At 44.9% G+C, this 25,114-nt stretch overlaps 1 protein-coding gene and 1 pseudogene across 3 annotated transcripts in view; one reads left to right on the forward strand and one right to left on the reverse strand.

Moving 5' to 3' along the window:
• The window catches only part of PRDM10 (PR/SET domain 10), a 103,444-nt gene extending 82,670 nt beyond the window's left edge, over positions 1 to 20,774 (reverse strand). For 2 of the 3 annotated variants that reach the window (XM_016922284.4, XM_016922282.4), the window contains exon 1: positions 20,428 to 20,774. The gene's annotated coding sequence lies outside the window, so the exon portion shown is untranslated. The remainder of the gene's footprint in view (positions 1 to 20,427) is intronic. The other variant, XM_054662855.2, reaches the window with a different exon arrangement.
• LOC104001376 (putative uncharacterized protein encoded by LINC00167) lies at positions 20,758 to 21,261 on the forward strand (annotated as a pseudogene).
• Positions 21,262 to 25,114: the final 3,853 nt, after the last annotated feature.

The raw sequence follows: 25,114 nt of genomic DNA on the forward strand, positions 1-25,114 counted from the left end.
CCGGGCTCAAGCAATTCTCCTGCCTCAGCCTCCCGAGTAGCTGGGATTACAGGTGCCCACCACCTCGCCTAGCTAATTTTTTGTATTTTTAGTAGAGATGAGGTTTCGCCAATTTAATTATTTATGATGTAGAAAGATACATATACATTCACACACAAAGAAATGTCTTAGGGAAGAGTCACCAAAATGTTAACCATGGTTACCTTTGAAAAGTTAAATTTGAGTAACTTTACATCTTTATAACTTTTGATGGTTTCTGAATACTTTTCAATGGTATTCAAACTGTATTTTCTTAATAATCAAAAAGCTATTTTTAGCCAGGAGCAGTGGTTCACGCCTATAATCCCAGAACTTTGGGAGGCCAAGGTGGCAGGATCACTTGAGCTGAGGAGTTCAAGATCAGCCTGGGCAACACGGCAAGACCTCCCCCCAACCATCTCTACAAGAAATACAAAAATTAGCTGGGCATGGTGGTGCACACCTAGTGGTCCAAGCTACTCAGGAGGCTGGGGTGGGAGGATCACTTGTGCCTCACAGGCAGAAGTTGCAGTGAGCTGAGATGGCACCACTGCACTCCAGCCAGGGCAACAAGCAAGACCTTGTCTCAAAATAAAAGTCTTTAAAAAAATTTTTTTTTCTTTGAGACAGTGTCTCATTCTGTCGTCCAGGCTGGAGTGCAGTGGCATGATCTCAGCTCACTGCAACCTCCGCCCCCCAGGTTCAAGTGATTCTCCTGTGTCACCCTCCCGAATAGCTGGGATTACAGGTGCGCACCACCACGCCCAGCTAATTTTTTGTATTTTTAGTAGGGACAAGTTTTCGCCATGTTGGCCAGACTGGTCTCGAACTTCTGATCTCTGGTGATCCACCTGCCTCTGCCTCCCAAAGGGCTGGGATTACAAGCATGAGCCACCACGCCTGGTCTAAAAATCTTTTTTTTTCTCCTTTTTTTTTTTTTTTTTAGACAGAGTCTCGCTCTGTCACCCAGGCTGGAGTGCAGTGGCGCGATCTCAGCTCACTGCAAGCTCTGCCTCCCAGGTTCATGCCATTCTCCTGCCGCAGCCTCCCGAGTAGCTGGTACTACAGGCGCCCCCCACCGCGCCCAGCTAATTTTGTTTTTGTATTTTTAGTAGAGACAGGGTTTCACCATGTTAGCCAGGATGCTCTCGATCTCCTGACCTTGTGATCTGCTGGTCTCGGCCTCCCAAAGTGCTGGGATTACAGGCGTGAGCCACCGCGCCCGGCCTAAAAATCTATTTTTATTTTGACAAAATATTACACTGTAATGGTTCACTCCTAGTGAGGTAATTTTTCCAGAGTTAGCTTAGTGTATACAGGAGAGGAGAAGGCTTAGGATGGAATAGACTAACTGAAAGGAGTGAAACTGAAGAGACCTTCGTTCCCACTTCCTAAGTATGGCACTAGACTAAACTATAAGAAGAACACACTCCTCAAGGTAGCCTAGAGGAAAGCAACATGAATCAGATTCCGAAGCTATTGAATCAGATTCCGAAGTCCGCCATTATGTTCCCTCCTGTGACCACTGTCCTCTCACCGACTCTCTGCCATACCCACACCGGAGGGAACCCGACATGAATGCTGCTGGGTCTCCCTTTAAGTTCAGGACCACTGATCTCAAAGCAGCACTCAACACTGGCTCCCACACCCATTCTGCCTTGGAATGAACTCTGGATTCTTGTCTCCAAAAAGGACTACTCCTTTCCCTCCTCTTTCCCCCTAGGCTTCCCCTCCACCATCCTGACTCCAGCTGATGCCTCACGCTTCCCTGGGAAAAGAGAGCCCCTCAGGTAGGTATTCCCTCAGCTCCCACATCAGCACCCTGTCCTCACCGCACTCGCTCAGCGGAGGTGGCCTTCCCACTGGGTGGCTGGCACCAGGCCTTCTGGGACCCTCCAGGCCTTCTCTGCGCACCAGCTAGCATGTGCTAGAATCTATCTTTATTAGAATAAAAAACTGTGCACTTTTCTAGACTTATATTTCAACAAAATCTTTAAACAAAACCTTCCCTTGAGCCCGCGTTCCTGCTCACCTACCCGCCATCTGTCTGCTCTTCCCCACATGCACTGAGACTCTGCAGCACACACTGAAACTCTGCAGCGCGGCCTGCAGTCCAGCCCCACGGCCTCACTGTCCCCTCCCTGCCTCGGCCTCGGCCCACCCTACTCGGGCTTCTATCCCCACCACTCCCTGAGACGGCACATTCTAGAGTGTCTACTGCAAAATCCAGCGCTCCCCCACAGCTCTCATCCTCCCTGACCTCACAAGGCACTCACACCTTCTGCAAGTCTCTTCCCTTCATTCCTGATACTACGCCTTCCTGATTTTTCTCCCATCTCCCTGGCAACACCTCTGCAACCTCTTCTGGTGGCTTGACCTCCACAGGTCGCGCTGCTGGGCTCTCTTGGGTCCTCTTTCTTGTTTTTGGCTTCAAACTCTCCTTCCGCTCACCCAGCCTTTAGGGTGGCAACAGCCATCTCCTCTGCGAGGATGCTTTCTCCGCCACTGTCCACCACCTACCTCCTTCTCATTATCCAGATCTCAGGGTCAATGCTACCTCCTCAGTAGGCTTTTTTGATCATCCTTTCTCATGGGATTCTGCTGTAATACTCTGCAAGGCATTTACCATCAGTTAGGCGAGTTCAGTATGTGTGCACTACCTGTCCTCCTGCTGGAAGGCCGCTGCAGGAGCATCACCTCACTGGAGCTGATGAGGGAGTGTCCCCAGCACCTGCAACCATGACCGGCCCAGGAGGCCACCTGGAATGAATACAGTGCAGTCTTCTGCTTAGGAGCTAATTTGTTACTTCCCAAAACCCTCTTAGGATGAACTCTCATAAACAAAAAACAGTATTGCCATTAAAAATAATGGTATTTAACTGTTCCACAGCTAAGAAAGTGTGTGTGTGTGTGTGTGTGTGTGTACATACATATATATAGATATGTATATATATCTCAATGTTTATAACTGAATTTTAATGAGCTGAAAAGAACAAACAACACTATGGGGGAAGATGCAATTGATAGATGACATGATCTCGTACAATACAACTGTCAAGGGACATGGAACTCAGCTGCTCCCAAGCCACACAAAATCAAAACCAGTCTTTGTGAATGCAAAGAACGCACTGTAAGTCAAATATGGTATTAGGCAGGGCACAGTGGCTCATGCCTGTAACCCCAGCACTTTGGGAGGCCGAAGTGGGAGGACTGCTTGAGCTCAGGCGTTTGAGACCAGCCTGGTCAATAGGGCAAAACCCTGTCTCTACAAAAAGTTAGCCAGGTGTGGTGGCAAGCATCTGTAGTTCCAGCTACTCAGGAGGCTGAGGTAGGAGGATCACTTGAGGCTGGGAGGCAGTTTGCAGTGAACCGAGATTGTGCCACTGCACTCCAGCCTGGGTGACAAAGACAAACCCTGTCCAAAAAAAATATATATATATATATATATGTATACATAGTAATAAAAGAAATTCTTTAATAAGTCCAATTCTTATAACCCAAGGTATAGATCTTGAGGTTCATATGTAGTCTCTGAATATTTTCATATTCATGAGCTGTGGCCCTCCCATACCAATGCTGCAAGATTAGTCCCAGTGCTTCCGTTCTTAGTGTACACAGAGGTGTTGGGCTTGTGGTGGATTAACAGCAGGCTCATGGCGGTGTGGCAGAGTCTGGGGTGTGTGGTTCTGCGACCAGAATGTAGATCTCCTCCTCGCCCTGTGCCTCCAACCTGTATTAGTTAATGGAGGGGGCAGAGGCTTAGGATGGCAACAAGAATGGTTGGAAATCACACATAGTGCTCCCTTGTGCAGCAGGCTGTGGCAAGTCCTTATGGCTTAGGATGGCAACAAGAATGGTTGGAAATCACACATAGTGCTCCCTTGAGTAGCAGGCTGTGGCAAGTCCTTATGTCATAGCTGGGGCCTTAACATGACCTTCTAGCAGCCTGCTACTGACCAGACTTGCTCCTCCCCACCTCTAGCGCTGTTGTGTGAATTTCGTTTGCTTTGGGTTTTTTTTCGAGACAGGATCTCACTCTGTCGCCCAGGCTGGAGTGCAGTGACACAATCTTGGCTCACTTTCAACCTCTGCCTCCCAGGTTCAAGCAATTGAACCTCAGAAACACGAGTAGCTGGGACCACAGGCGTGCAGCACCATGGCCGGCTAATTTTTTTGTATTTTTAGTAGAAACGGGATTTTGCCATGTTGGCCAGGCTGGTCTCGAACTCCTGGGCTCAAGCGATCCACCTGCCTAGGTCTCCCAAAGTGCGTGAGCCACTGCACCAAGCCTGCTGCATGACTTTGCGTGGAGGGCAACAGATCTCTGGGGTCGGGGGCCTGGATTGAGACTCCTCAACTGCCAGCTCCAGCTCCATGACCCAGGTGAGGGAAGTTACTTTTCAAGGCATCAAGACTTCATCTATAACATGGTTACAGCAGGACCAATAGTTCCAATTCCCTAAGGTAGAACTATGAAATAAATGAAGTACACTGTGCAAATGAAAACCCACACCTGGCCCATAGGAACACTCAACAGTGCTCATTGTTGTGGTTTTTGTATTTATTAATATATACTTACTAATTCTCCCTATCAATTCATGTTCATTCCCAGGGTTAAAAGGAATGAGAATAGCCAAATGAAAATAAGCACCTCAAGTTCTTGTCTGCTATTGTGTAGTCAAAATATACCTGAAATTCAAATCACACAGATTATAAACTCTCCACTAATAGGGAAGGTTTGTCCAGCTAAGAAAAATTACAGCATATTGTAGCTTCAGAATAATACTTTTATTGGCCTCAATTTCAGCAAAATATTGATCTATATCCTTTATTGTTTGGAGAGCTTCAAACAATAAAGGCAACAGCTTTCATGCCATGTCAACAAACCACACAAAACTGCCTTTATTAATGATACTCTGGTTTCTATTATGCTTATTTTTGTAGTGCATTTTCATCTTTTCAATTTCATTCAAAATTCTGATATGGCAACAGATAATAACCACTGTGGGTAAGGATGAGGAGAAACTGGAACCCTCATACACTACTGGTGAGAATGTAAAACACTGCTGCCAATATGGAAAACAGCCCGGCAATTCCACAGAAGACTAAACATAGACACACCAAATGACTCAGCAATTCCTCATCAAGGTGTAATAAACCCAAGAGAAATAAAAGCATATGTCCCTAAAAGACTTGTACATGAATGCTCACAGTGGCATTATTCATAATAGCTAAAAAATGGAAATGATCCAAATACTCATCAACTGATAAATGAAGAAAATATGGTATATCCATATAATGGAATATTATTTGACCATAAAAAGGAATGAAGACGCCGGGTGCGGTGGCTCACGCCTGTAATCCCAGCCCTTTGGGAGGCCAAGGCAGGCGGATCACGAGGTCAGGAGATCAAGACCATCCTGGCTAACACGGTGAAACCTCGTCTCTACCAAAAAACACAAAAAATTAACTGGGTGTGGTGGCGGGTGCCTGTAGTTCCAGCTACTCGGGAGACTGAGGCAGGAGAATGGCCTGAACCCGGGAGGTGGAGCTTGCAGTGAGCCGAGATAGCGCCACTGCAGTCTGGCCTGGGCGAAAGAGTGAAACTCCGTCAAAAAAAAAAGGAATGAAGAACTGGTACATGCTACATACAACATGGATGAACCCTGAAAACATTATGCTAAGTGAAAGAAGCTAGTCACAAAGAAATACACATTGAACGATTCCATTTATGTAAAATATTATATGAAATATTAATTTGCAGAATAAGCAAATTAATAGACACAAAAAATAAACAGTGGTTGCCTAGGCCTTAGGAGGAGATAGAAAAATTAGTGGTGACAGCTAAATGGTTCAGGAATTCTTTTGGAGGTTATAAAAATGTTCTAAAATTGATTGTGGTGACAGTGACAGCTGCACAACTCTTTGAATGTATTAAAGCCATTGAATTGTACATTTTAGTTTTAAATTTTTATCTATTTATTTATTTGAGACCGGGTTATGAGACTGGCAATTTTTATATTGTGGGTAGAGACGGGGTTTCGCCATGTTGCCCAGGCTGGTCTCGAACTCCTGGGCTCAAGCGATTCACCTGCCTCGGCCTCCCAAAGTGCTGGGATTACAGCCATAAATCACCGCACTTGGCTGAACCATATGCATCTTAAATAAGTGAATTGTATGGTATGTAAATTTTATTTCAGTAAAGCTGTTCTTAGAAAAAAAAAAAAAGAGGAGATGTTAAGTCAATGCAAACTTTTTTTTTTGAGACGGAATCTCGCTCTGTTGCCTGGGCTGGAGTGCAGTGGCGCAATCTTGGCTCACTGCAAGCTCTGCCTCCCAGGTTCACGCCATTCTCCTGCCTCAGCCTCCCGAGTAGCTGGAACTACAGGCGCCTGCCACCACACCCAGCTAATTTTTTGTATTAGCAGAGACGGGGTTTCACTGTGTTAGCCAGGATGGCCTCGATCTCCTGACCTCGTGATCCGCCCGCCTTGGACTCCCAAAGTGCTGGGATTACAGGCGTGAGCCAGCACGCCCGGCCAAGTCAATGCAAACTTTCTAGAAATATCCAGAGGCAAGAGAAACTGAGGGCATGCTTAGGGACCAGTAACTATGAGAGAGACAAGCCTCAAACAGTAGTAAGGATGGGGCTATAAAAGACCACAGGGAAAGTAGAAGAATTTAAACTTTATTCAATTGGTCTACAGTTCCCACACTTCATGAACTGGTTGCACCAGAGTAACATAGAAAGCTAGGTGAAAGACAAATTCCAGGCCAGCACAGTGGCTCACTCTGTAATCCCAGCACTTTAGGAGGCTGAGGGGGGATGATGGCTTTAAGCCCAGGAGTTCGAGGTTGCAGTGAGCGGTGATCATGCCACTGCACTCTAACCTGGCCAACAGCAAGATCCTGCCTCTGGGAGGGAAAAAAAAAGTCATTGAGCATGCTTGTTTCTCAGCTATGAATAATGAATTTAGAAAGCTTCAAGCACACATCCTCCAGCTCCCTTCTGAACAGCAGTATTCAGTCACAAGACAGCTGGTGGGGGATACAGATACAATGTAAAACCCTGTTTCACCCATACACCCAACACTATTTAGCCCCCATATCTCAAGCTCTTTTATTGAATTAGCCAGTGCAGTAATTAAGTAGGAGACTTTCAGGTGGGTCTTATGTGGCCTGAAAAGCTTTCCTTCCAGATGGTTCTGGGTGATACCTATGACTCAACAAATCACAAACCCAAGTTGTTAGGATAAACTCCTGGTTAATGTATAGAGGCACAATCTTAAGTAGTAAGCTGTTTCCTCAATAAACCCATGTGCTTTAAAATGTTTTAACTAGGGAAAACTTTTTAACTTATTAAAATTGCTTAGAGGAAAATCATTCTAGAGCATAATTTTCATAATTTAACACTACAATATGTAATATAAAACAGTGTAACTACTCGTTCACTCTACGACTCCTGAAACATACAGTCTTTAGTTCAAATAGACTGAACCATGCCTCAGACACAAGATTAAGAAGAAAACTCAGGCCGGGCATGGTGGCTCATGCCTGTAATCCCAGCACCTTGAAAGGCTAAGCAGGTGGATCACCTGACATCAGGAGTTCGAGACCAGCCTCAGCAATATGGCGAAACCCCATCTCTATTAAAAATTCCAAAAACTGGCCAGGCATGGGGCGTGGTGGCTCACACCTGTAATCCCAGTACTTTGGGAGGCCGAGGCAGGTGGATCACAAGGTCAGGAGATCAAGACCATCCTGGCTAACATGGTGAAACTCCGTCTCTACTAAAAATACAAAAAATTAGCCAGGCATGGGTGGCGGGTGCCTGTAGTCCCAGCTACTCGGGAGGCTGAGGCAGGAGAACGGCATGAACCCAGGAGGCGGAGCTTGCAGTGAGCTGAGATCGAGCCACTGCACTCCAGCCTGGGAGACAGAGTGAGACTCCGCCACAAAAAAAACAAAAAAAATTCCAAAAATTAGCCGGGCGTGGTGGCGCATACCTGTAATCCCAGCTATTCAGGAGGGTGAGGCATAAGAATCACTTGAACCTGGGAGGTAGAAGTTGCAGTGAGCAGAGATGGTACCACTGCACTCCAGCCTGGGCGACAAAGTGAGACTCTGTCTCCAAAGAAAAAAAAAAAAAAAAAGCAAATTGATACCATACTGGTTTGAAGTAATTCCCTTTATATCCAATTATCCAATTCACACTCCCTATAAACACGTTAATGTGGTCCTCACCTGTTTTTATTATCATTATTTTGTAGAGACGGAGGTCTAGCTATGTTGCCTAGGCTGGTCTCTAACTCCCGGCCTCAAAGTGATCCTCCAACTTCGGCCCCCCAAAGTGCTGGGATTTATAGGCATGAGCCACTATGCCCGGGTCCTCACTTTTTCCTCACTTTTTTTTCATTTTCAATTTCTCATACCTTTAAATATGAAACACAGATGGTAGAAAAATAAGTATTTTATTAAAGACAGTGAGCTCAGATAGACAACATACTGACATTTTATTGTCTTCATAAAAACTCTGTCTCACTGGCATATAATGAAGACCTACAAGCTACCAAATTTCAACCTCCTCCATCTTAATAAAACCACCACCGTAGCACTATGTTCACTGGTCTAGGATTCAAAGGTACCTTCCATTAGCTGAGGCATTTCTTGAAGTGGAAAAAGAATTTGAAGGCAAGCAAATCACAGGCTCACTGCTAACATAAAGTGGGATAATGTCTGTTACAATGTAGCTCAATAGTATAGAGTATAATGCAAATGTTAATAATTTTTTAAATTGTGAGGACCATAGGCTGTTTTAGATCATGAAAGTGTCTCATCCAGAAAAGACTTATTCTCAATTAAAAGATATTTTAATACATTTTCATTATTAAACAATTGTTTTGGGAATAGATCACTCTTAACTGCAGGCTTGGGTTCTCTCTTAACTGATGTATTTCACCAGAAAATATGTAAAGTTCAACTTCAAATTGACAAAATTTTAAAACTATGTGATTAGCAGCTGGGCGCAGTGGCTCACACCTGTAATCCCAGCACTTTGGGAGGCCCAGGTGGGCAGATCACCTGAGGTCAGGAGTTCCAGACCAGCCTGGCCAACATGGTGAAACCCTGTCTCTACTAAAAATACAAAAATTAGCTGGACATGATGGCGGGCACCTGTAGTCCTAGCACTTTGGGAGTCCGAGAGGGGTGGATCACCTGAGGTCAGGAGTTCGAGACCATCCTGGCCAACATGGTGAAACCCCATCTCTGCTAAAAATACAAAAATTAGCTGGGCGTGGTGGCACGCGCCTGCAATCCCAGCTACTCGGGAGGCTGAGGCAGGAGAATAGCTTGAACCTGGGAGGAGGAGGTTGCAGTGATCCGGTATCGCACCACTGCACTCCAGCCTGGTGACAAAGCGAGACTCCATCTCAAAAAAAAAAAAAAAAAAAGTAACCGGCCTGGTGGCGGGTGCCTGTAATCGCAGCTACTCGGGGAGCTGAGACAGGAGTATCAGAGAATCGCTTGAACCCAGGAGGCAGAGGTTGCGGCGAGCCAAAATCACACCACTGCACTCCAGCCTGGGTGACAGAGTAAGACTCTGTCTCAAAAAAAATAAAAATACAAAAATAAAAACTATGTGATTAGCATTTTCTTCCACAGGAGACACAAAATAGAAGCATTCCTGTTTAGAAGTCTTAGCCATAACTATTCTTTGTAAACGCTTAACCAGACCATTTCACTCAGGTGTACCTACAACATGTTAGCTTCATTTGCAAATTCCCTGAAGGAATTAAAGACCACAAAAATAGAATCCTTTAACAGATGCAGCTCTTTATTTTAAAAATCAGTATAATCATAGTCCACCTGATTCGAAATGCATTCTGTGGAAATTCAATGTTACTTAAGTAAACAGCTAGTGGAACAGTAATAATTATAGCTACAGGCATTTATGGAGCACTTATCCTGTGCCAGGCACTGTCAGATGTCCTTTAAATACCCGATCTCAATTAACCCTCACCACAACCAAGAATGATTAATTCTCCAAGGTCACAGTGCTGATAAGCGGAATTTAAGCCCAGATTCCTTTTACTACAAAGCTTGAAGCTCTTTCCCCTCTTTGCCACAACAGCTTTCATCCTAGGCAAAGTGGCCAGGACCCGAGCATGGTTTCCACCTGCTGTTGTAGCCGTGCTCTCCCACTAGATGACGCAATCACCAGGTTAGACTTGATCTCGAGGGAACCAGAGGAGGTTGTAATTCACTACACCCACAAACAGATTTAACTGAGCAAATTACTCAACAGCCAGAGTTGAAGTAACTACAAAGCTGTGATGAAGGGCTCCCGTTGTAAAAATTCAAATAATTTTTTAAAACACAAGAATACTTATTAAATGCCTATTCTGTTTCCAGCATTATTTTAGGAATTGAAGAAGACATTGGATGGACTATATGAACATTCAGCACAGAAGGAAAATATAAATAACATTTATTCACCATTGTTCTAGAAACAAAGCTACCTGTGTGTTCAGAACACAACACAGCAGTCCTGAAATAGTAATTGAATCAGTATTATGAAAATAAACTACTCCAAATACTTTTTCTAGTTCTCTCAGGCACATGCATTTCTCTAATATTGGAACTGCTGGGCATTAGAGTATGCATGTTTTGGACTTTCTTGATAATACTGTTTTCCAAGGTAGTCATATGAATTTATATCTGTACCAGCCATCTATGAAAGTCCCTACTGTTCAACGTCCAACTTTAATTTAGGTATACAGTGTTCTGGCACTGTGGCTGAAATTTGCATTTCCTTCATTAACATGGTTGAACACCTTTTCATGTTTATTAGACATTTGGATTTCTCCTTTTCTGAAGTGGCTGTTCAAGACTTTTGCCCATTATTCTATTAGTGGCTGTAGCATCTTGTTTAAGAAATGTTTCTCTATACTGAGGTCATGAGTATCTTCCTATATTAATTCTAAAAGTGTTACTGTTTTGCCTGCCTTTCTGCCATGCCTCCAGGTCATAAATCAAGTGTCTGGCTATGCATGATACTGTTTCTGGACTCCATATGGTGTTCTATTGGTCCATCATTATTAGCCTACCCAGTGCCAATATTACACTATCTTTTTTTTTGAGATGGAATCTTGTTGTGTCGCCCAGGCTGGAGTGCAGTGGTGCGATCTCGGATCACTGCAAGCTCTGCCTCCTGGGTTCACACCATTCTCCTGCCTCAGCCTCCCGAGTAGCTGGAACTACAGGCACCCGCCACCACACCTGGCTAATTTTTTGTATTTTTAGTAGAGACAGGGTTTCACCATGTTAGCCAGGATGGTCTTGATCTCCTGACCTCGTGATCCACCCGCCTCGGCCTCCCAAAGTGCTGGGATTACAGGCGTGAGCCACCGTGCCTGGCCCAACACTATCTTAATTATTATAACTCTTCTTGATCTCTAGTAGAGGTTTTCCTAACTTTTCTTTTTCAAACTGTTTTGCCTTTTCTTGGGCCTTGGCAAATGTTTTAGAATCAGCTTGTCTAATTTTTTTAAATGTGGGATTACATTAGATCTATAAATCAGTTTCCAGAAAATTGACACATTTACAATATTGAATCTTCCACTCCTTGAGCCACTGTGCTCTTCATTTATTTAGGTTTTATTTAAAGCCACTCAATAAAGTTTTAGAATTTTCTATATCTGTTATAGTTTATAACCATTTAAAACCATGAATCTGAAAAAATATATTTTGTAAATGATGTATAAGTTTTTGGTGAGATACCTAGAGCTTGGGATAAGTATATATAAGTATGAAAATAAACTGGGGCTGGGTGCAGTGGCTTACACCTGTAATCCCAGCACTTTGTGAGGCCGAGTCGGGTGGTCAGGAGTTCGAGACCAGCCTGGTCTTGAGACCTGAGGTCAGGAGTTCGAGACCAGCCTGGCCAACATGACAAAACTCCATCTCTACTAAAAAAAAGTACAAAAATTAGCCAGGCATGGTGGTGGGTGCCTGTAATCCCAGCTACTCAGGAGGCTGGGGCAGGGAGAATTGCTTGAACCCAGAAGGCAGAGGTTGCAGTGAGCCGAGATCGCACCACTGCACTCCAGCCTAGGTGACACAGCGCAACTCCGCCTCAAAAAAAAAAAAAAAAGAAACGAAACTGATGGTGGTGGTTTGCACCTGTAACCCCAGCTACTCGGTTGGCTGAGACAGGAGGATGGCTTGAACCCAGGAGTTAGAGACCAGCCTTGGCAACACAGTGAGACACTGTCTCTTAAAAAATTAAAAAATATTAAAAAGTTAACATAAAATTTCTTTTTTTCTTTCTTTTTCTTTTTTTTGAGACAGAGCCTTGCTCTGACGCCCAGGCTGGAGTACAGTGGCACAATCTCGGCTCACTGCAATCTCCGCCTCCTGGGTTCATGCCACTCTCCTGCCTCATTCTCCCAAGTAGCTGGGACTACAGGCGCCCACCACCAGGCCCAGCTAATTTTTTTTGTATTTTTAGTAGAGACAGGGCTTCACCGCGTTAGCCAGGATTGTCTTGATCTCCTGACCTCGTGATCCGCCTGCCTCGGCCTCCCAAAGTGCTGGGATTACAGGCGTGAGCCACCACGCCCGGCCAACATAAACTTTCTTAAAATGTATAAATGAAACAAAGTTCATCAAAGTCCAATTACTATGACATAATTTCATTTTAATTCCAGAATTACTGTTTTGTAGTAATGTAATATCTCACACTTCCACAGTACTAAAGTACTTGAGAGAACTTGCATGTCACATAAAGTGGTGTCCAAATATTACCATTCATGGGTCCTTATATTTATCCAGTGATAAAGTACTTACACAGTCCAGAATAATTTTCAATTCATCAACTTCAAGAGAAAAAGAATGAAGGAGAAGATGAATACATGATGGAAGAGACTGAAACCTTATTAATATACATCCCCTGCCTGGGGCTGAGGATACAGACCCTTTTCTCCCATGCGCTCTGACCCCTCTCCCATACTTGCATAATTCCCTGACCCTCTACCTACTTTCTCTCCTTTGCAAAATTGGACACGGTTCTGTCAATATTCTGTGTTGAGGACTAAACGTAAACAAGTGTCTCGGAGAGGACAGTTAAAAAGTCAAACAAAGAGCAATAATTAGTTAAAGGAATGATAGCTAGTCCCTACTAGAAGAACATTCTATTAAGACTGCCTGTAATCATGGTTTGTGGAAAGACTGAAAATAACCCCCAATAAATTGGCCTCAAAATCTTCAAGCAATTCTAAGAAAATGGTAGAATTTGCACACAAAAATAAGAATCTTGAAAAAAAAAAAAAAAAAGGCGGGGGAGAGGGGCAGGGGCCGTAGCGCATGCCTTTAACTCCAGCACTTTGGGAGGCCGAGGCAGGCCAATCACCTGAGGTCAGGAGTTCAAGATCAGCCTGGCCAACACGATGAAACCCCGTCTGTACTAAAAATACAAAAATTAGCCGGGTGTGTTGGCGGGCTCCTGTAATCCCAGCTACTTGGGAGGCTGAGGCAGGAGAATCACTTGAACCCAGGAGGCGGAGGTTGCCGTGAGCTGAGATCATGCCACTGCACTCCAGCCTGGGCAACAGAGCGGGACTCTGTCTCAAAAACAAAAGAAAAGAAAAGAAAAAGAAAAAAAAGGGAGGAAAACTTTACAAACAACTTCAAGTATTTTAATTCACTCACTTATCCCTCAAAACATTTTAGAATCCAGTAAGTAAAAGGCACTCATTTATACTGCATTCTACGTGAGGGGGCTAAAAATCACCTGTAGCTTCCAGAAATTTAGAATCTGTTTGGGAAGCAAGAAATAAGCACAAATAATTGGAGTACAATACAACGTAAGCACTGAATGTTACTGTTATAAAGCAGTACAAAATCCTGCAGGACCTTCAGAGACAAAAAGGATTACTCTCAAATGAGGTGGTCTTGACACTTCAACCAGGGCGGTGTGGGTTCAGCTTGCTCTGGTGCAGGGGATGGCGAGCCACAGCCCGCAGGCGGCAGACACCTGTTTTTGTGTAGCCTGTGAGCTAAGAATGGTTGTTACATTTTAAAATATTTGAAAAGACTCAAAAGAAGAATATTTCCTGACACAGGAAAGTTATATTAATTGAAATTCCAAGGTCCGAAATAGTTTGTTGGAACACAGCCACGCTCTCACACTCCACGGCAGAGGGGAACCGTTTTGACAGAGACCATATGGCCCACAAAGCCAACAACATTTACTACCTGGTCCTTTAAAAAGTTTTCCAGCCACTGCTCAAGAAGGATGGATAGGATTCTGGCGGGCAGAACTAGGAGAGGAGGGGAAGGAGAGCAGAGAGGAAGAAAGATTCCACTTGGGAAACGAAGGTGTGACAGCACAGAGAGAAAATCCCGAATATTTAAGGAACAGTGGGAAGACCAGTTTGACTGAAGTGGCGGTTCCAAAAGAGATAACACACAATTTTTGAACCATTTACAACTGTGTGCTTTGTTATTGAGCCATTTATACAATTGTGGTGAGTGATTAAACAGGCATCCTCACTTGGAATCTATGAGGTTGATTACTGTTATTATCCCTAGTAATAATTAAGAAACGAGTTGAAAGATTTGATAAGAAAACCAAGGCTTACAGAACTAACTTGCCCAAGATCACAACCAGCAAGCTGAGCACAGCAGTGAACCTCTTTGCCCCTGAGGCAACGCTGTGAATACTATACCATATCAAACCTCCACACAGGGCAGTAAAAGGAAAGGCATCAATAAAGGCAGCTTAGGGCAAAACTGTCAACGGTTGCAAACGTGGAAGTAAAAAAAATATGGATTTTACGTGTAGGTTATGTTTCTCCAACTGTGTTTAAAAGGACAGTTCTCCCGACTGGGTGCAGTGGCTCACACCTGTAATCCCAGCACTTTGGGAGGCAGAGATGGGTGGATCGCTTGAGCCACAGGAGTTCCAGACCAGCCTGGGCAACGTGGCAAGACTCTGTCTCTACAAAAAATACAAAAATTAGCCAGGCATGGTGGTACACACCTGTACTGCCAGCTACTTGGGAGGCCGAGGTGGGAGGATCACTTGAGCCTGGGAGGTCAAGGCTGCAGTGAGCTATCATGGTGCCACCGCATTCCTGCATGGGTGACAGAATGAGGGCCTTTCTCAAAAAAACAGAAAAGAAAAAAAAAAAGACAGTTCTTTCACGAGCTGGTCCAAACGGTTCCTTCCACCTTTAGAATCAAAGTATTGTGGTCTTTTTCTAAATCACAGGAGAAAAAAATGTAAGTTCAATGTTCTCAATTTCAGGTTTCTCTTAAACATTTGAAAAATGGTAAATTCTAAAAATCAATGTATTAAGTAACAGACCAAGTTTGGGAAAATTTAGCTGATTATGCTTAGCTCAACTTTTTTTAATGGATTATGTGCTTACCTATGTCATTTTATTATTTTAAGTTCAAATGATCCACTGAATACATTAATTCAGTAACAGTTAACTCAATTATCTGGAAGTGGTTTTGAGATTAAGATATTCTTCAAAATAATAATCATGCTTTTGTGAGAGCTATCATAAGCACTAAAAAAACAGACATCTACATATTAGCAGTATCTTCATTCAAATTATAGAAACCAAAAAATATTACATCTTAATGCCACCTGGGAACACCCTACCCCTAGCTGACTAAGGCTGCATTGTTCAAAGAAATATGCAAGCCACATACATAATTTAAAATGTTCTAGTATACATAGTTTAAAAGTAGAAACAGGTGAAATTAATTATAATAGTATATTGCATTTTACCCAGTCTATTCAACATATTGTCATTTCAACATTTAATAAATATTTTATAAATTGAAAGATATTATTTTTTTCTACTAAATCTCAAAATCTGAGTGTATGTATTTCACACTTCACAGCACTAGCCACATTTCAAGTGCTCAAAACCACAGGTGGCTACTGGACAGGACAGCACAGGTCTAAGGGATCTGATTTCTAGAAATCACAGCAGGAAAGAAGCTGTGGAGTACAACTTTACCATCAGTGAAAGTGAAGGACATGGGTTAAAAAAAAAGGGAGGAGGAGGAGCATTTGACTCCAATATTCTCCTGTTTGCAATAAATGAGAGTTTAACTAAAAAATGAATAGCAAACTACAGACTATGTTAGCAGACAGTAACCTTTTAGCAATCTATATAAGGTTCTAAAACTATTGTGCACTATTGATTTTATAATTGTTTTCACCACATTTTAACTAGTCTTGCTGTAACTATACTTAGGGTTACCCATACCTTCCCTCTTTCCACTCCACTTCCTCACCCGCTCCCCATTCCCTAAACTATTTCAAGTTGCAGAAGAAGAATCTACCTTCAGGTGCTTTCTACAACACAAATTTAAAATCTACACAAGGATGGTCAATGGAAAGGCACAGAAAAATTTTGGAAGGTGGACAGACATGTCCAGAGTGCTCCACACAAGTCTTGAAATGGTGTAATAACTTTTTTTTTTTTTTTTTTGGAGACAGGGTCTCACTCTGCTTGCCCAGGCTGGAGTGCAGTGGCGTGATCTCAGCTCACTGCAGCCGCGACTTCCGGGGCTCAGGTGATTCTCCCACCTCATCCTCCTGAGTAGCTGAGATTACAGCTGTGGGGCACCACACCTGGCTAACTTTTTTGTTTTTAGTAGAGGCAGAGTTTTGCTATGTTGGCCAGACTGTTCTCGAACTCCTGGACTCAAGCAATCTGCCTGCCTTGGCCTCCCAGAGTACTGGGATTACAGGTGTGAGCCACCACACCCGGCTGTGTTATAACATTAAGAATAAAAAAGAAAAGAGGCCAGATATTCCTAAGCAGCGATTCAACTAAACCACGTGAACAGTTTAATGCTAGAACAGCGAAGAGATAAGTGTCACCAATGAGGGCCAAAATAAGTCACGAAAAGTTCCCCTCTCACCCTCCTGCCTCTACCTATCCCCCAGGAGAATTTGAGTGGGATCATTCTCCAAAGATTTGGTTGTAGCAAACATTTCTTTTTGGCTCTTTCTAGACACCAGATCGAATTCTCCTTCATTAATCTATTAAAGTACCTATAATAAGTTAAAATGGTAGACAATAAATTCTGCTTGTGAAAAACAAATTGCTGGACTGGGTGTGGCTACACTATCTGGGGTGGGATGTGATGGGAGAAGACTATGTATTTTAGTGGCAATAGGTCAAAGTACATCAGTGTTCAAGTTTAAAACAAACTGAACAACTCAAACACTGCAACAACAGGATGTTTAACAGTTTCTTTTTACCAGATATAATTACGCGGTTACCAGGTGTTTACCAGTGCTTAAAATGAAAAATTGAGGAAACCAAAATTATAGCTCAGTAGTTCTCAGCCCTTTGATGAATTATGTTTGTTATCCAGAAGCCTATCCCTATCAATTAGATTACGCTTTTAAAAAGTTACAAGAAATCAAAATATTATAATTCTTTTAGTTCGGCGGACTTCATGATGCCCCCTTCAAATAATGGAAGTAATGAAAGTGCCCAATCATCAGCAAAGTCTTTAGACACCTATTTACGTTTTGTTTTAAAAACTAGATATTAAACCAAGATTATGTCGTTTGTACAAATATTTTATACACACACAAAACCAACTTGAAATACACCAAAGTATCAGCAAAGATTATCTCTGGGTAATTATGGGTTTTGTTTTTTTTCACTCGCTTCTAAATTTTTTTTTTTTTTTTTTTTTTTTTTTTGAGACGGAGTTTCGCTCTTGTTGCCCAGGCTGGAGTGCAATGGCCCGATCTCAGCTCACTGTAAACTCTGCCTCCCGGGTTCAAGTGATTCTCCTGCCTCAGCCTCCCGAGTAGTTGGGATTACAGGCGCCTGCCATCATGTCCGTCCAATTTTTGTACTTTTAGTAGAGACAGGCTTTCACCATGTTGGCCAGGCTAGTCTCGAACTCCTGACCTCAGGTGATCTGCCCGCCTCGCCTCCCAAAGTGCTGGGATTACAGGCATGAGCCACAGCGCCCGGCTTAAATTTTATGTTTTCTCCAATGATCACGCATTATTCTTAAAACTAGAAGGAAAAACAAAACAGGCAAGCAGAAACTTAGGTAGTGCCAATCAATTTGGGATTATATTGAGTTGTGCTATCCTTTATACCTCCATAACCTCTAAGTAAAAACCATTCAGAGCCCTTGAAGACAGGAACCTTGCTTTTTCTAAAATATATACTCAATTACATTGACATACAATATATGATTAATATGTGGTGGCGCATGCTACAAAATATTAGAAAAACTAAAAATGAATTCTTTGAAAAAGCAAAACAATTTTGCCTTGCAAAACGAGGAACAGCATAGCAGAGTGGGAGCTTACGGGGTAGAAGGCACAAGACATTTGTCTTGATCCAAAACAAACAAAAATGTAATCCTTTCACTAAACGTCCCTGTTCACTTTAAAATGGTTCATTCTGTGTCAACTTCACCTCAATTTATTGTAAAAGTAAACCTAAAGGCCGAGCGCGGGGGCTCACGCCTGCAATCCCAGCACTTAGGGATGCTGCGGCGGTAGGACTGCTTGAGCTCAGCAGTTCGTAACCATCCTGGGCAAAATGATGAAACCCCGTTTCTACAAAAAGTAGAAAAATTAGCCAGGCGTGGTGGTGCACGCCTGTAGTCCCAGCTACTAGGGAGGCTGAAGCAGGAGGATCCCTTGAGCCCGGGAGGTCGAGTCGGCAGTGAGCCAAGATCGCGCCACTGCACTCTAGCCTGGGCAACCAGAGACCCTGTCTCCTAAATAAACCTAGCAAAGTTCCTTTCTAAATACCCCATACTGAATAAACACTGTTTAAACGCTGCTTTGCCCCCAACCAATCCTAATTTAAAAAAAAAAAAATCTTGTTTTCTCTATTCCAGAACAACAAATAAGTACTGCTCATCAAAGTGGAAGCTATTGTGATGCTGGAATGGTAGGAAGATACAAAAAAAATACAATGTAATAATACACCTTCTTGCCTTACAGCGATGGAGGAGTGATAGAAACAAAGAGAACAGGTCAGAAAAAGAGGCCACAAAACAGTCATGAGTGATTCTGCTGTTTTTAATAAAGGTTAAGTACTGCTGAGTTTAGAGAATTTGGGGTGACGAGACAGGCAAGGTTTCAACAGGCAAAGCAGCAGAATTAGGGCACAGGGCACAGCTGGGTGGGTCTCATCACACATCTAATCCTCGATGACAGCACAAAGCCACCTCTCCTTGTGCTTAAGTGTACACGCACATTGATTGAAAATGCACTAAAATCCAACTCATCCACCAAGCAAGGCTAAAGGCGCGCACACAAATTCAACAGCGCTGCGTTCGCGTGGCTGGAGGGCAGACGGTGAATATCCCATTTTACTTAGTAGAGTATCAACACCTAGCTGCAGGGTTAAACCTGCTTAACAAAAGCTGGCGAGGGGCTGGAGAGGTGCACACCATCAGCCCTCTCCCGAGCGCCGACCGGCCTCGCCCTGCCTCTGCGCTGCACCCTGGGTGCAGGCGGACTGGGGCAGGGCCGCGACCCCGGCCTCGGCCTCCGCCTCCGCCTCCGCCCGGCCAGCCCCGACGCGGTGCCACGGGACAGATCCGCAGGAGCCACCCCACACCCCTGCGGGCGGGCCCCCCGCCCCGGTCCCGGACGCTAGCTTGGAAAGGCAGGCCGGGGGCCCAGCCGTCGATGGCAGGTGGGCGGCGCGGCCTCCGCAGACAAAGCTGGGCGCCCCATCGAACAGGACCCTCCGCCCCACGCGCCCGCAACCGGCCAGCCCCGGAGCCCTGCCCGCACTGCCACCCCCAGCCCGGCGCCCGGCCCCCGGTGCTCGGCTCTCGGCCGGCGGAGACCTGCCCGCCGCGCCCGGAGCGCCCGCGCAACCGCCGCCGCCGGAGCGCGCAGGCCGCCCAACCGCCGTCCCGGCCCAACCAACGCGGGCAGGGGAGGAGAGGTGCGCGCGGCCGGCGGAGCGTGCGAGCCACTCGGGGGTCGCAGGGGGAGGCTGCGCGCGGCGAAGGCAGGGGCGAGGAGACGCCGAAGCCGGCGCTGAACGCGGCGCCAGGAGGGCCTGCTGGAGGGGGCCTTGCCCTTTTCCCCTTGGAAGGTGCAGATGGTTTGACCCCCCACCCCGAGTGAGGTGCCTCGTCCCAGCCCCGGCTGGACTGTACCATCGGGCGGTGCCGCCGGGATTTCTCCCCCCCACCACCACCATCAATTCCCCCCCCACCCGGGTCCGCGGTCGGTTGGCCCCGGCCGGGCTCTGAGACGCGGAAAGAGCTGGGCGCCATTTTGGGTGGGACTAAGCAAAGACGAAACACCCTCCCAGTCTATGGGGTAGTCTGGACCCTGGCTTATCTGGTTCCCTTAATCCTTTAGGTACTTACACGACGTTGGGTGAGGGGAGCTGGAAGATCAGCGGGTCCCCGATCCTCTCTCCCTAGGGGTGATAGAAATCAACCCCCCCCGCCACCTCCAGGTGGTTCTTCCCGCCGCAGAGTGGGAGCAGCATAAAAGGCGGGGTCTTATTAGCATAATCTGCCTGGCAACCTGATCTCGACGTTATATGATTGGTTAAACTCTGTAAGCCCCATGCCGTGCCTAGAGACGAGAAACGCTGGGGCGAACTGACAGGCCCAGATTTAGGAGTCATGACGAAGATCCTGAGACACTTATTCAGTCTGCAGAGAAGCCAAAAGGAGATTCACACAATGGCCCAATGACTGAAGGCCTCTTTATTTCGTGCTCTGCTGTTCGTGTAAAACCCAATCGCAGAGCGGGTCTCAGGCGGCGCTCGCCTGCGTTTCTACTCTCAGCCAATCAGAAAACCCGAGTCTTCGCATTGGGGTCAAGCCCCCGCTGCGGCCCGCGTGCTGACGGGGAGGAAGCTTCCAGCTGTGCCTGGGTCTCTCGTGCGCCGAGGGCAGCCTGCGCCCGTGCTAAGCCCGCCTCCCGCGCGCCCGAGGGCCCGGGGTCCCGGAAGACGCGCGGGGGTGAGGCGGCCCTCGCGTCCGCCCGCCCCGCCACAGATTGCCTCCGAAGTGGCCTGGCCGTGGAGCGCCGGCGAAAACCGAACTCCCGCCGGGCTCCCGCCCTCAGGACCCCCAGGGAGCGGCCAGGCGCCGCCTATCACCCTGACCCACCGCACCTTGAGAGCGCTTTCACTGCGCCTCTTTTTTCTCCTCTACCAATCTGGAAAGGAAGTGTCATTTCAAACATTGAGAAACATTATTCAACACTGGTTACCCAATGACTCAGCTCACTCCTTAACCGCAGGCTTCCACATCCTGCTGTCCCTTAAAATTGCCTTCACAAAGGGCAGCCAAGAGCCCAGCTTTGGAGAGATAGCCAGCTCCAACTACCCACTGGCAGGCAATACGCAGGGCAGCTAGATGGCAGAGAGACCTTGGACCTTCGGACCTTCAGGGAGCGGTTTTCCCTTCGGTGATATCTACCTTGCTATGTTCGTGATATCTATCTTGCTATGTTATTTTAAAGATTAAGTGAGCTCTTACTTTACCGAGTAAAGTGCTTTGCTTAGCACACTGTCTGGAACTTAAATGAGAAGTACTGACAATATAACCTACAAAAATCCTAAACTATTGCCTAACTGAGAAAAAGAGGGAGACAGGACAGCTAAGCAAAAGACGAGAATAAAAAACACCCACAGCGGGAAAAACTGTAAAATTAACTCAGTAGTATTCTCTTTACTGTTTTTTGTTTTGTTTTTTGATACGGAGTCTCGCTCTGTCGCCCAGGCTGGAGTGCAGTGGTGAGATCTGGGCTCACTGCAACCTCTGCCTCCCGGGTTCAAGCGATTCTCCTGCCTCAGCCTCCCTAGTAGCTGAGATTACAGGCATGCACCACCACGCCCGGCTAATTTTTGTATTTTCGGTAGAGATGGGGTTTCCCCATGTTGGCCAGGCTGGTCTCAAACTCTAACGTCAAGTGATTCTCCCGCCTTGGCCTTCCAAATTGCTGGGATTACAGATGTGAGCCACTGCGTCTAGTCTACCATTTTGTTTCTTTAAATAGCTGGAAACAACGTGGAAAGAAAAGAGAGCTTTTTTTTTTTTTTTTTAAACTTCGTGACAGGGTGCGGTGGCTCACGCCTGTAATCCCAGAATTTTGGGAGGCCGAGGCGGGTGGATCGCTTGAGCACAGGCGTTCGAGACCAGCCTGGGCAACATAGTGAGACTCTGTACAAAAAACAAAAAGATTAGCCAGGCATGGCAGTACACATCTGTGGTTCCAGTTACCGGCAGGCTGTGCAGGAGGGTTGCTTGAGCCCAGGAAGTCAAGGCTGCAGTGAGCTGTGATCGTGCCACTGCACTACAACCTGAGTGATAGAGCAAGTCTCTGTCTTTAAAAAATAAAACAACAACAAGAAGAAACTTCAGACAGTTAACTGCTTTGTAAACAACTTCACGTCTAGGCCGTGTCTTGTTCTTCCTTAAACCACTGTACAGGTGGCACTGGACTTAGATGAGGCCGACCTTAACATAGCTAGTGAGAGACACTAGTAGCCCTACTCTGGCAACACAGACATGGAAGTCAGTTGCCTAAGGAAAGATCATATTGGCTAAGAGAGTCCCTTGAATGCTCCCTTTTAGTGTTATGAGTAGATGAACAATGCCGCAGGTTGGACAGGTCCTTCTGTGTCCTTGCAAAAGCTGCCACTCCACATACCCCTGGCCTCAGTAAGAACGGCTCACTTTTAGATTTAACATCATTACACCCTTGCTGATGAACTGAGATGGTCCCAACTGAGGTCCACTGACCAGAAACAACACCACAGAACCCAAAAGAGAACGCACCATGGGGAATGGGGCTATTCAAACTGGAGAGCCTGAGTTACTCTCATGGCTTTAGAGAAATGTTCTAAAACTTCTAAGTACATAAATATGTGCAGGGAGATTCCTCCCCACAGAGTTTTTATTCAGAGGGTCTGGAGTGAACCTCAGGAATTTGCTTTTTATGTGGATTTTTAAATGATTTTTAAAGTTTACACTGTAAAATTCACTCACTGGGGTGTACAAGAAGTATTTATTGAATATGTACTGTGTGCCATTCACTTTTCTAAACAATAAAGATAGAATAGGGAACAACAGCAACCAAAAAAGGCCCTGCTCTCATGCAGCTTTATTCTAGTGTAGGTAACAAGAAGAAAATAAATAACTCCAGGTCATGATAAGTGCTACAAAGTAAACCAGGAAAATGCAAAGGCAGAGAACACTGGCAGTTTAAATAGGGTGCCAAAGAAGTTTTCTCTAAGACATTAACATTTGAGCTGAGCCTTGAGTTATGGGGGAAAAAAAAAAAAGCCAGCCATGTTAAGATCTTGGAGAACATTCCAATCTAAGTGAATGGCAAAAGTAAAGACCATGAGGTGAACAACAAAAAAATTAGTATGGCATGCACATATTCTTCTATTGAATAGATATTCATTGAATGCTTCCCAAATGCCAGGCACTGTCTTAGATGCTCTGTGATTCGTCAATTAACACTATAGACAAAAGGAAAAACAACACAAAAATCCATGCCTTGACTGAGCTTTCAGTCTAACACACTTGAGAAACAGTAAGAAGGCCAGAGTTATTGGAACACAGGACAGAGTGATACAAGAAAGAGTGTAGTGATACAAGGATACAGTGATACAAGAAAACTTGGGGAAATAGGTCTGGGACAGACCACATAAGGCTTTGAAGGCTATGGTATTGGAATTATTATAGAAAGTGCAACTTAATAGGAGCATTGACTAAGTGTGGTAATTTAAAAAAAAAAAGAAAGAAAAAAGTGCAACTTAAACTAGTTGGAGGTTTTAAGTAAGGGAGTAGCACAGTTTTGTCTTTCAAAATAACTGGCTGCTCTAGGGTGCTTATTTTGTTTGGGGAGAGGGCAAGAGACAATGAGTCTGTGCCAATATGCTCTGAATAAGAAACGATGGCCCATCTTAACTAAAATAGAAGTAGCTTAAATGGGGAGAAGTGTATGGACACCAGATATATTTTGTAGGTGAAGCCACAGAACTTGCAAATGAATAAGATATGGAACAGAGTGTAAGTTGCTCCTGGTGACAAAGGAGTGACCGAGAATGACTTCTAAGGTTGAAAACTGAGTGGCCAATGGATGTTGATGCCTTAACTGAGATTAGGAACACTGGGAGATAAATGGTTAGAAAATCAAGAGTTGTATTGTAGCCATGTTGAATTGGAAATATCTTTTGGAAAATCCAACTAGACACCCCACGTAGGCAGCTGGAATCCAAAAGAGAGATCAGGGCTGGAAATATAATTATAGGAATACAGTTCATCAGATTATACATTATGTCTAAATACATAGAATTAGGTGTGGTCATCTAATTAGGATTAGATGAGAGAGAGTGTGTATATAGAGAAGACAAGTGTATCCAGGACTGAGCTCATGGGAGCTGCTGAATTTAGAGGTGGATGATAGGAAGGCAGCCATCCAAAAGGCTGAGAAGGAAATAACACAAGAGGAGAACCTGGAGAGGATGGTGTCTGAGAAGCCAAGGGAAGACAGTGTTTCAAGAAGGATGTAGTGGCCAGCTGCAGCAAATGTTGCTTAGAGCTGATGGTAATGACAGTTAACCTGTGGATCTGGAAACAGAGGTGGAAATCGCTGGTAACTTTGAAAATAGTAGCTTCAAGGGAGAGCTAGGAAGTTTACTGGGAGTCGCCTGAAGAAAGCATAAGAGGTGAAGAGTCACATCTGTTGCCAACATATAGCAGATAAGATAGGCCAACGAAAACAACTAATGTGCTGCAGTGAGCTATGATCACACCACTGCACTGAAGCCCAGATGACAAAGTGAGACCCCGTCTCAAAAAGGAAAAAAAAAAAAAAGTATGTCATGAAAAGCAAAGAAAGCCTGAAAAACTGTTCCAGATTAAAGGAGAATAAAAAGACAGAACTAGGCCAGGCATGGTGGCTCATGCCTATAATCCCAACACTTTGGGAGGCTGAGGCAGGAGGATAGCTTGAGACCAGGAGTTGGAGACCAGCCTGGGCAACATGGTGAGACCCTGTCTCTACAAAGAAATTTAAAATTAG

Source organism: Pan troglodytes, chromosome 9 (genome assembly GCF_028858775.2).
Source record: "Pan troglodytes isolate AG18354 chromosome 9, NHGRI_mPanTro3-v2.0_pri, whole genome shotgun sequence".
Taxonomy (NCBI): domain Eukaryota; kingdom Metazoa; phylum Chordata; class Mammalia; order Primates; family Hominidae; genus Pan; species Pan troglodytes.